The sequence below is a fragment of the Molothrus aeneus genome, chromosome 7 (genome assembly GCF_037042795.1).
Source record: "Molothrus aeneus isolate 106 chromosome 7, BPBGC_Maene_1.0, whole genome shotgun sequence".
Taxonomy (NCBI): Eukaryota; Metazoa; Chordata; class Aves; order Passeriformes; family Icteridae; genus Molothrus; species Molothrus aeneus.
The window spans coordinates 30,927,883-30,941,006 of NC_089652.1; the positions used below are offsets into that span (position 1 = coordinate 30,927,883).

Below are 13,124 nucleotides of genomic sequence, written 5' to 3' on the forward strand. Positions count from 1 at the left end.
CAGCTCTTAATCACATTATTTCTTGAATGCTTAGAACCTAAGCAGTCAAGCACTGAAATAATGTCAGACATCATGAGATGTCAGACATCATCACAGCATGGAACTAGAGAAGGTACTGCGAATAATGGTATCTGCTCAAGTCAAGGGTATTTGTACCATATTCCAGCCTGAAAACCAGAGTCCACTATCTAAAGTAGATTATGCAGGCACTAATTTAAAAAAGAAATGCCAGATATTAGCAATTTTTGATGAAAAAAAAAATCCCCAAACTTGCCTAGATGAGCATTAAAGAAATACAAACAACTGACCAGTGAAATGCAGAATGGATTCTCTCAGTGTCATTTTCATTTCCCAATACACATTGGTTTCTTCCAGTAGAGAGCTTTGAAACAAGTTACAAAGCTAAAAGACTGGTACAGTAATTACATGGTAAAATATATACGATTTTGCTCATGAATTTTTCCCAGTCCTGTCATTCTGCCTACCCTGTTCAGAGGTGCTCTGCACACAATGTGAGCAATGTGGAATGTGTTCCATTCTCTAAGGCACCCACCACACCTGCAGATATTACATATAACAGTGGACACTACATATAAACAGGCTCTAAGGGTCCCTGAGTTAGTTCAGAAGATAAAGTCAAAAATCTTTCCTGCATTGATGCATTGTGAGGCTGATGATCACAAAAGGGAATAGTGATGATAGGAATAAGGGCTTTGCCAACTTGAAATCTTTACCAAGTGCAATCTGCCTTCACACATAAATAGTTAAAACCCACTGCAGCCATCCCTTTCCTTCCATCTTTCTCCTTCCAGCCTCTGTTTATTTATATATGTATGTGCATTCAAATCTGCAACTTCCCAGCTAATAGCTTGTCTGCTAACGCCTCCTGTATGACATTTGAAATTCTGCCAGTTAGGTTCAGTACGAAACAAACCCACAATGAAACTGCAGAGCAAAAACAAAACAAGAAAATCTGAGAATACTACAGAGAAAAATGCTATTATTAGCATTTAAACCTAAAAATTCCCCTTGGGTAAAAACAAAGAGGTCTCTTCAATGCCCTGCCTCTTTGTCTTGCAATACTGACATTAGTGGAGAATATAAGTGTCCATTATAAGTAGACATACTGACATTAATGAGTATTATAAGGCTGAGAGTTTATAAATTGTAAGATGTTTCCTTTACCAATCAAAATACCTGCACTTCTTTTTCAGAGCCCAACACAAAATATGCTTCTCCAAATTCAGCTTCCAGAACAGTTCAATTAAGCAAGGATGCAGGAAAACAGAGATAATTTATTTTTGGTCAATACAGTTTTGTTTGTTTCTCATACATATTGTATAAATCTATTTAACTTTTCTTTTTTCCAACTCATACATCAATTGTGTCTTCTTTGGAGCAACCTTTCTTATACCAAGGTATCTTCCTCTAAAAATTACAGCTTAAAGCTATCTTTACAAGATGCCTAAAAAGTTCAAGATATCTGAACATGAATTCTTGCCCATACAACCCTATAAACCCCACACAAAAGATAGAACATTTCTATCAAAGCTGGCTACTAAGACATTTATGAACTCCATCTTTGGCACTCAATGCACTTCTGGGCAGGATCTTTCCCCTGTGCAAGACAAACCTTTCACCGCTCAAAGATTTCAGAATCAAGTGGTGAAATTATGGTTACAGTCATGGAATTGTCAAAAATGTTGCTGCACGCAAGTACATGCTGGCATGGCTGCTGTTATTTTTAGGGAGCACTCAGGTGTTTTCTGGGTAGTCACCAAATTAAGGAGGATTCTCTACGTGATCCCTTAAGGGCAGAATCTATATAATGGATTTATGCTGCAGCTTCCTGCTTCTTCCTTAAAATACCATCACACTAACACATCTCAAAATGGCTGTGGTGCAGGAGTGCCAAAGAATTGCACTCAAATGCATGAACTTGAAAAAAGACAAATAGTTACCTGTGCTGTCACTGTTAGATGCCCACCAGAAGTTCTTGTGAGCAGTCAAAATGTTTTATTCTCCATGTGTTGTCACAGGTTATAAAAAACCTGTTCACAGATGAAAATTTAATTGAGTAGTCATAAAAATGGAGTTGTAACGTTGTATTTGAAAATGGAGGTCCTTTCTACAGATAGAATTTGTCAGGTACATCCCTGCAAACTATTTGCTGAAGAGGAGGAGAAAGGAATCCCTGCAGCTGCTATTCAGAGGTTCTGAGGAAATTTCAGGCAAAGCACCAGTTTTCATCCTTTCCCACTCTTTGGACACCAGGAGAGATGATGTCAGTAAGAGCTCTGGGTGCACAGATCTGATCAGGGTTTCTCCCCCTCTGCAATGGAATGTAAGGAATGCATCAACCTGAGCACCCCCCCCAACCTGCAAACAGCAGAGCCAGGCAGTCAGAGCTCTCCAAAGAAACCACATTCTGTCCCTGACCCATAAACTCACAAAGCTGCATTTCTTCTGCAGTCTGTGTGCAGAGACAGCTTAGAACACCTTTTTTATTGGGGCCATAAGAAAAGTGAATTATCCTACATGGCTTAGAGGGATTTTAGGCACAGGGGAAGTTGGGCTGTGCCCTTGGAAGCCAGGCAGGGAAGTGCCAGCAAGGGGAGCAGGAGTGCCCAGCAGTGGGGACACACGTGGGAGAGGGGGCTCTGTGCTCACAGACAGGCACAGACCCCTGTGACAGCACCAGGGTCCTGCCAGACTGGAAACCCTCTCTGCCAGAAGGCTCTGAGCTATTTTAGAGCAGCTGTGTGTGGGCTGCAGGTACTAGGCACAACAGAAAGAAAAAAATAAAATAAAATAAAATAAAGGAAAAGGCTTTTTTTTTTTCTTTAGTGTTTACTTAGCATTTGACAAACAAAATGATTGCCATAGCAACATGTGCATGCTGTTGGACAAATATCTGTGTAAGTCCCACAGACTTAAAGGTTTAATTAGTCTATACTGGTTTAAAAACAAATCAGTACATTTGATTGTGTATCCTTCTTTCTTCTAGTTTATCAAACACCTTTAAGGACTACTTTGTATTATTCTCTGCAGTACACATTTCCTGGGGTCAGGGGGAAAGAAGCAGAGGGCTCAGAGCAGTATGTGCTGTGGAAATATTCCAATCATGTGGAATTCTCACATGATGGAGTGGGGCCCTCCCTCACCAACCAGTTTTGGTTTAGTAGTCAAAGGAAACACAAAAGTTACCAAATGCCCATTTTGAATATTCCTTCAACACATCATTTTCAGTGCAACACAACAAGGCTGAAGATACTTCTCAAAGTATCTTTTGTTTGTTTGTTTTGCAATTAAAAGGTAAGATACTAAGAACCCAAGAAATATATTATTTACGTCAAAGGAGGACAACAGTAACAGGACACAAAGGTAACATCATATGTGAGAGGATCTGCAAAAATCAAGAAATATCATGCAGAAATGGGTTTACTACAAATGTTTCCCTATTTTCTCATTCAGAAATAATTAGGAGATTTAAGTTTCACATATATTTTGGAATTCTATGCATCCTTTCACAACCATAATCTTCAACCAACGCTTAGTTTAGTGATAGCATGTTACAATTTCCAAATGAAGAATTTTTCAAATCCATACACTCAGCTTGTCTACTTCAATCTGCAGAGCACAAATAAAATTTTAAGATATCATCACAGTGGATATTCCAGACAAGACTTAGGATTTAAAGGATTTTTTAATTCAGAGAAAAAGGAAAATAAAATTAATTATGCTAAATTCAATTTACATTTTGTTTATGGGTTCCTTTTAAAATTGCTCTTATTTTGATCAAATGTACATTTAAATTGTTAGGACAATATTTTAAGCGAAAGATTGCGACTTAAGAGAACTCCATGTTCTTTTGTCTTGGTTTTTAATTTATGACTCTTGGATCTTCTTTTTACATTTTCCATTATTTTGTGGCTGAATAAGCATGAGCAGTGTGCTCCTGAATGACTGAGATCTCTGACAGCTTTACATATTCTGCACAGTCATGGTTAAGATCCCTGTGGGTCTAATTATTGTGTCTGATTTGTAGGGTGGGCAATACAGTGCCTGATATTGCAAAAAAAAAAAAAATGCTGAATCACTGAAATGTTCTTCGTATTTTCATCTCCTATTAGCCTGTTCCACCACCCTGGCCCTGCTCTTTGCAGACCACAAAACACTGTAAAACTGGACAGCAGGGATGGAAGCTGCAATATTTTCATTTTTTCTTCCTTCCTGTCAAAAAGGCTGGATTCCCAAAGGGAACATTCCTATGTACAGGGACATGACAAATCATTCTTCAATCAGGAATAAAGTGAGAGCCTATTTTAAGGATGAATCAGTCTAATAACTTACATAAGGAAGGGATGGGAGAAAAACTTAATTCCTGCTGTAAATTACAAGCGCATTTCAAATACCAGGGTCCCTGCATGTTTGATAGAGATAAAAGAAAGATAAACCAAGTTTGCAACCACAGAAGGGGATTTGGTGTGACTGTACTTTGTAGCAACACAATGAAAACAATCCCCAAAATAAAGGGAAAACCTGACAGGTTTCTCTTGTATTCATTGCATGATTCACTCCGAAGTCACCCCTGGGGGTAGAGGGAGACACACCAAACACAGGTAAAGTTTTCCCCCCTCATTTCCTACCCAAAACCCAGGTTTCAGTTTGAAAAGGATTTTGTTTTAGCTCTGTGCACCATGACTGATTTGAACTTCAGGAAAACCTGAACTAAACCAGATAAAGAATAAACTGGTGCTACCTACATGAACTTCTGCACTTGTAATTACATCGTATTTCTCCCTTGCTATAAAGGAGTTCTCAGAAAGCCTGACTGCAAAATCATCAAGATCTTAGGCTGCACACTTCAGGATATCATATAATCTTCAATCAAATGCAAATTCCTAATTTATATACTGCATCAACGTATTTAATTTAAATAATTTTAAATAAGAGACACGCAATTTTATTGGTATAGAATAATTCTTCAAGCATGTTCCAGAGATACATAAAGATCCTAATTTTTTAATCTGTACTCCTTAAATTCTTCCAGCCCTTGCATATGATTATTGATCCTCTACACCTTCAGAGACAGGAGAACATTCAAAAATTACAAGGTCTTTTTGGTTCCTCTGTTATATGGAACTGAGAAATGTGTTTTCCTCTGTGTAAGCAGCTACTATAAACATATAATGAAAAATATTTGAGGGTTGAGGGGGAAAAAGAAGATGAATAAATGGACAAAAATTCTGCAGGTGATTTTGCAATGTAGTTAACTTTCCAATGTTACTACATTGGCCAAAAGAGACCCAAAATGGCTTCAGAGTGAGTCAGCTGTTCCAGCTATAGTCATCTTTACTGGCTGTACTTTACATCTTACTTTTCCTGACTGCACTTATGCTGGTCTAGATCTTTAGATCTTAATTTTTGCCAGAGTACTATGCATAGTAGCTTTTTAATGCTGGCTTTTCTTGAGCCAAATGCCACAGAGCAGCTCTAGCAAAACCCACTGGCAATTAGCTCAGAATAACAGTTTTTACTGCATCCACTGAATCAGTAAGAGCTGGGGAGTATAATGAGAAGAAGACAAAGCTGCAGACACACAGAAGAGAAATGAAGAGCATATTTTAGGGCTTCTCTGAAAGATTGTGCCTTGTTGACACTTCTCCAAACAATATACATCATTTTTATGTGCTATGCCCATGAGAAGTGGGAAAGAGTCACAAATAAAAGTACACCTTCAGGACTAAGAGAGTACTTTATACCATAAGCTTGTCATTCATGAAGATGTAGTCAACACTGTTTGATTACTTATACAGATTACTTCATTTTAAGGTTTTATTATGTCTTCCAACAATTTTCATGAAGCTTGTAATTGAATTCCCTCTTGTGCCAAGCTATTTTTAATTATTGATTTTATAAATAAAATCAATACAAAATACTGTCCTCTAGAATTTTACATTTGCTACTCCAAGGCAAGTGAACAAAAGGAAAAACAGATACTGTGCCTCAGTGCATTGAGAACATCTTTTACTGTTAAAATTACTGTGCTTCTCCAGGTTTTATTTGCCATATGTGGAACCAGAGACACCATGTTTAAGCAACAAACAGAAAATGGAAATAGGAAGAAAACCCAGTCTGATCAATCTTAGAGCACTTTGCAATAACACTTCCTGGAAGCTGCAGTAATCCCTGATACCCCAGGAGAGAGCAGCAGGGGAATCAGGCAGGAGCACAAGGCAGGACAGCCCTCTGTGGTGACATCCACAAAGGATGGGGGCCAGCCCCTGCCTCTCCACAGCAGGGGACAGGGGGCTGTGACACTGAACCTCCCAGTGCTGCCAGTGCCTGGCCACAAGGCTCTGCCCAGCCCTGCTGCCAAGGACCGCCACCCACAGCCTCAGAGAGCAGCAGAGTGCCAGAAATGGGACAGGTCACCCTTGACCAGAGAGAGCAAAACTCTTGTCATGATCCCTTTGCATTCCTGCTCCATTCACTGCCTGTCAAGCACACTCTCACTGGTCACATTCACACTTAGTGTCAGGACTCAAAACTACGCTTTCCCAGCCACTGATTTTTCCCTTTATTCCAAAGCAGAGATAGGATACAAACTTGTATTGATGTCTCAGGTTTTAGCTGTTATGTTTTTCAGATTCTGTGCTGCTTTAGTGTGTAGTTCTGAGCTTCATATTAGGGGATGAGCTCTCTTCACAGAGTAGGGAGACAAAACAATTCCTGCTCTGGCTGGGGACCAAGGACAAATGATCCAAATTTCAGACTCAAGAGCATAAACAACATGGACTGAAGAGAGAAAAACAAGGATGGGACCTCATAATCTAAAGCTGTAATTGGACAATTAACTCCAATATGCAAATGAACCAGAACTTATAAGAGTGAGAGACCCCCTGACCAGTTATGCATTTTGTGACCATTTTAGGTTCACCTGGGGTGTAGCCCTGGCTGGGCTCTTGTGCTGCCCAAGGTGTATCCATTGAGGCCTTCTAATAAATCTCTACTTTATTCTTTACCTCCATCTAGTCTCTGTTCTAGGTCAGCCTTCACAAGGCATCATTATGGGAAACAAACCACAATATCAGAGAAACAGAACAGCTCTCAGAATACAAACAGTACACCAAAACCATGACATAAATATATTCTTAAACCACTTTGGAATTCATTATTGGAGGACACTGTGGTGCATACAATCTTTACAAGTGATGAAGTATTTAGAATGAGAAGAGACTCTTAATTCTCCTCTTATCTGTAGATGAAATCCTGCTTATCCAAGGTAAGATCTAGATGACAGTTTTCTGCGTCTCCATATAGAAACACCCTTCACTGTCTACAATAAAGTGTGTTGCTGAGTAAGCATTGATTTCAAACTTATTTTGTCTGCTTAGGTATTTTCGTGCATTTTGAGTCTATTGACTGGATTCAGCTCACCCTAATACAGTCACTTTTATGCACTGCCAAAACCTAAGGTAGAGGAAAAAATCCCCTAAGTACAGACTTCACATTGTCATTTGTTATTTTTGTTTCATTTAAGCTACTGACACCTTTCCCTTGACTAACATAATCGAGTTGAAAAGATGGAGAATTTTTTTTGTCTGAAATTGCCAGGAAGTTAGAGATTCTCTTCTTTGTCAGTGGGACAGTAACAATGGGACAGAGCAGGAATTCACTGAACCAGAGCTCCTGAAAATTCATTCCAGTATCAGAGAAGTTTGCTTGCAAACACTTCTTTATTAACTCACTTTGATGCTGAATGGTTCTAGGTGATAAAAATTTTACAGTGTATGTTTTAAGGAAAAAAAAAACAAGAGAAGAAAGGAAAGGTAATAGATTATAGATGAATGGCAGATGAATAGATTATAGAGATGGGCAGGAGTATTTTGTGTAGGACTGGAAATAAATGAATTCAAGTAATTTAAGAGTAGGAAGTCATCAGAGAGAAATATGTCAGAGTTGAAACATGAAAGGGATCAAATGTAATCAGACATAGAAATCTTTTCATATGTCACATGGTCCACCTACTTCATAATATAAAATTGGTCCTCTTCCATTACTATTTTTCTCCTTTGCACTATGTTCACTTTGGTCCTGAAAGTATTCAAGAATCAGTTTATACTTTAAAAATCTTGTCAAAGTCTTTTTATGTTGTTTTTTTTTTAATCACTGGAACAGCTACCATAAATACTGAGTAATATGGAGACCTCTCTTTTATCAAATGCATCCCACTTCTCTCAAACTCCAGACGTTCCCAGAATTTCATGCAGAGACTGTTTAAGATTCCCCCTCCAACTGCACAGTTGCTGCCTCTGCTCTGCCACTGGAAGAATGACCCTGAACTGCCCTGCTCTGAAGGTTATCACTTTTGACTTATTCTTCTACCTTACAGTATATTTCATTTCTTTGTTCTGATGTCAACGCTGTCCTTTAGCATACAAAGCCCTGCCTCGCCTCATCCTTTTAGAAAACAAACCAAGCATTTTTAGCTCTTCTTATGAGACAGCACATCAATCTCTCCAGATCTTTTCAAGGTCTTCTTCCTCACTTCTTGAGCAAAGGCGAGAAAAATTGCTCAGAGAATTAAAAAAAAAAAAAGTCATGGAAAGTCTGAGATATCCAATGGAGATTAACTGTCAGAAGAAAGACACATTAACACAGATATCCTGACTACTGCTTCTGCACCCTCCTGTGCAAGGCCGTTCAGCTCCTTTTCCAATCTCCATGGCAAATTGATTTACTGCAGATGTGTGCAAAGGCCTTAAGGTAATCTGTCTTTCCCACCCTAAGGTACTTTCATACAACTGTTTAAGAATTATGGAATAAGAATGATTTCTTGTTTTGCCCATTATTGTTATTAGAGCAAAGCCACCTAGTGTTGTCATTTAATATGCTGCTCAAAGAAAAAAATGCAAGGCCAAGGTTATTCAAGACAAGTGTTTTGCTCTTACAAATGCCAAAAGTGAGTTGGCAAAGAATTTTATCCCCAACAAATAAAAGATTCAGTTAAGGATGCATTTTTTTTTACATGACACTTTCAAAATAAAAGCTTCTTGTTGAACCCTGTTTTTCCTTTGGCATATTAGAACTTATGCTTTGTAAGGATAAAACAGAAAAAAATTATGCAAATAAGTGAAATATGTCAGAAACAAATCTCTGAGATTTGATTAATTTGTAGTGCCTTCTATATATCTTCCTCAGCTAACAATAACAAAAATCATTTTTTCCAAACTATTTTATATGAAGAATTAGTGTGTCACTTCCATGAGATTTCACAGAACCACAGAATTGGTTAGGTTGCAATAAGATCACTGAGCCCAACCATTAACCCAGCAATGCCACTAAACCATGCCCCAAATGAAGTGACACATCTACACCACCTTTAAATACCTCCAGGGATGGTGACTCAGCCTGTTCACACCAGACTGAAGAGCATTCACTGAACTTGTCTGTCTGCTGTGAGACATTACCACCAAAATGAGGCTAAAATAAAGGTTTTCTGTGACCACCCTTGATCCCCCACAATAAAAGACACAACAACTAAAGATCTACTTCCAGTAAAATCCTCCACAGAAAATTCTTTTGGAGATGTCAAGTGTGTACCCCCCTGAACATGAATTTTTTGCATAGTTGGACTAAATAACTATCAAAAGTTTTTTATAAATATATATATAAATATATATATATATATGTCTAGGCATACTTTCACGCAATATTTTCAGGTTAGAGTAATAAAGTGGAAAGTACAACAGAGATGAAATTTGATAGGCCATTTGTGTAGTAAACTACATCTCCACAGCTCTTTAATCAATGTCCTGAACCAATTACTACTCATTATATTTTATGCATTGTAAGAGAACACATGACCATATATCACTCTCAATGATCATAATGTTTTATGCTAATTTAATATGCTACCATATATAACACCTCAAGGTTAAGAAGAAAAAGTCTCAAACATTTCTGAGAGACATATAGCTCAGGAACTGACTTTCATTTCCATTATTTCAGTAAATGTATATATTGATAGATATGCTATCCACTACCCATTTGGAGTACTTTATCAGACATAAACGAGTGGAAGTGAGGACCAAGTTTAGCTGCCAGAATTTTTCATCCACTGCATTCATTTTTTACTCTGAATATTATTTCAGCTCTTTTCTATACATGGGAACATTTTGTAGCCTCAGACTTTTTGGATAGTCCATCCCAGTGGCAAGAACTTTATAGGAACTGGGATGAACTGGGCCACTCTTCAAGCCCAGTGCAGCAGCACTTGGCAGGAGTGAGACCATCGGCCCAGTTCATAGAACTGCTCTCCACCTGACAACAGATCCAGTTTGGGTCATTTAACACCTCTGAGCCTTAGATACAAGCAGCAAAATCAGCACAGGAGCTCTGCAATCAGCCATCTTCTCACATTTAATGCTGCCTAAGCACGCTCCAGTCTCACTCTGTAGCCAAGTCACAAGGAGCTGCAGACAGACTGTGTGTTCTGAATTCCCATTTTTCCTTGGTTGGAACACACAAAAGATGGTTATAACTGATTTATCTATAAAACTATCAAATATAAGACAAGCAATAATGAAAGCAGATATTACTAACTGTGGCAAGAGGCAAAATAACGAAGTAGGCAGATTATGGATTAAGTGAGGATTTTTTGAGATCAAGAAACATATTTGAAAAGGGAACTTCCTCTCTTAGGGACGGAGAAGAAAGAAGAAGGAAAATTAAATGAGTAAGAGAGTGCATAATATTATCTGGGAGGGCACAGGATTAGGCAAGTTAAATCTTACAAACACTAAATGAAGTAGAGAAAACGGAGGCAAGAGAAAAGCTAGAGAAGTGGAAAAGGAAAAAAGAGAAGCAGGGATGAGATTCCTCAACCTGGTATTTTTTAATGTGCACATGGAAGTATACACAGAAAACACAGCAGGAGTTTGGGAATGCTTCCTGACAGAACATAACACCAAACTATCAGGATAAATGTAAAAAGCTGCAAGCTTCAGACTATTAAGAGATAGAGTAAAAGGAGGAGTTAAGAATGACATATCACTGGATATCAGTAATAGGAAAGAGAGTGGGAGAGAAGAGCAATCTGTTCCTCGTTGTGACCTCTGCTGATTCTCTGGTTTTCCCCATTCATTTGCTTGTCACATTTTCAAGTTCTAAAATCCCATTTCACTGTAAGGTTGCAAGAATTACTGGAACACTCATATAAGCAAAACCACCCAAATAGACAGCCTTTCTCTGAATATTCAAAACAGTTAATGATGTTCTTCTATTTTTGGAACACTATACAAATAGGACATAAACTGCAATGAGCTACCATAACTTTAATACCAAGCTCATATTTAGATTTTTACTTTCCTAGCAGTGTTCACTGTATGATGCATTTAATTCCATCTGAGATACTGAAAAAAGAAATTCCAGCACTGCCAAAGCAGATGGCTGCTCTAATGAATACCACAGCTGAGAGCCACAGTGAAATTCCACTCACTAGAAATACTATCAATATACAAATTTTCTTTCTCAACTTTATATCTGCTCTTTTGGGGAGGACTGATTTTCACATGCCTCAAGGTGTTGGAAACCAAACTTCAAATTTAATTGCTGCATTTTTATTTTATGTGTATACATATTAGCTTAATGGTTTTTAAGCTTCCTATGTGGAAGTCCGATCAACCACCCACTCCAAATGCTCCTAATCTTTTAGCAAAATTAAGAATTAAGCCTAATAATACACTGCAAAATAGACCAGTTGGTTTTTTTCAACTGAGCCTTTTATAGTATAAAATATTTTAATAAAATTATTATACATATATATATTTATGGTACTATACATACTAGTGACAGAAAAAAACCTGAGGCACATGAAAAAAAGAATGATTACCACAAAAATAAGACAGATCTAAGGTCTGTAATATTTATACAAAAGCCTTGCTTAATTTTAAGGTACAACATTTGATTACAGAAAAATTAACTGGGAAAAAGCCATATACTCCCCATTAAAACAAGTCCCACTTCAACTTCCTAATTTAAATTTAACTACAGTTTATTTACATTATTTCAGGTAAGTTCTTCAACCATTATGGCAACCTGAGCCTCTGTGGTAGAATTCCAGGTTAAGAAAACACAACATTTTCCAAAAAAAGACTCTTCACCTTTGACCAGCATCCACAGAAATGACAAATATAAACCTCACAGCAAAGGGTTGAGACCTGTACAGTAAATTAAACTATTTATGCAGTCTACTCTCTGAAAAAAGTCTCCAAAGAAAGGTTACATTAATACCAATGATCTGCCCTGAACCTGAAGGACACTTTGATGAGCTAAAAGCACATTTAACACCATGCCCTTTAAGATCTTCATTATGCTGCTGAAATGAACCTTCCACTGCTCTTTGTGTTGATGACTCCAGAGGACAAGGGAGACTAAAACAAAGTAGCACTGGCGTCATGTGCTAGGGAGACACAAAGTTACTTCTGCCAGCTTCGTTTTCTGTATTTTCCAAAGGACTGAAATTCAAAGGGTTAAGGGAAACTAGAATTGTACTCTGTGATCCTCAGGGGTCCCTTCCAACTCAGGGTATCCTGTGGAATAGCTGGATGCACCTTTACAACACAAGGTCAACAAGATACCAGCAAGGACTAGAGATAGAGGTGCATTGCAGCTGTAAATTATCTAAATGTATAGATAATCTATAATATATTTATTATAAATATATATATAAACAAATAGTAGAATATATCTATTTACTCTATATTCTGTATAGAATATATCTATAAACAAATAAACCGTCAAAGGATACAACAGCTTGTGCTACTAAGTGACAGAGCATGAAAACAAGCACAGCTTTTCCACAGGCAAACCCCTCCCAGGCTAATCTAGTCATAGGTATGGACTCTTCCTCCTACCTCTACTCCAAGGTAAGTTTAGAAAAAGGTGATTTTTTTTTTCAGGAATACACTGTGCAAATGCATAAATCATCCATCAGAGCATAAATGTGAGTTGAAGCTGTTGAGCAGACTTTGTTAGATCCCGGTTTCAGACCCAGGGGACAGCAGGGAGACAAGGGATTATCACAGGACAGGCTGAGGTTCAGATGTGCTTTGCAC

General features: G+C 37.9%; 1 protein-coding gene across 2 annotated transcripts in view; it reads right to left on the minus strand.

Moving 5' to 3' along the window:
- DPP10 (dipeptidyl peptidase like 10) overlaps positions 1–13,124 on the minus strand; it is a 438,506-nt gene that overhangs the window by 93,132 nt on the left and 332,250 nt on the right. The gene's annotated exons all lie outside the window — the stretch shown is intronic.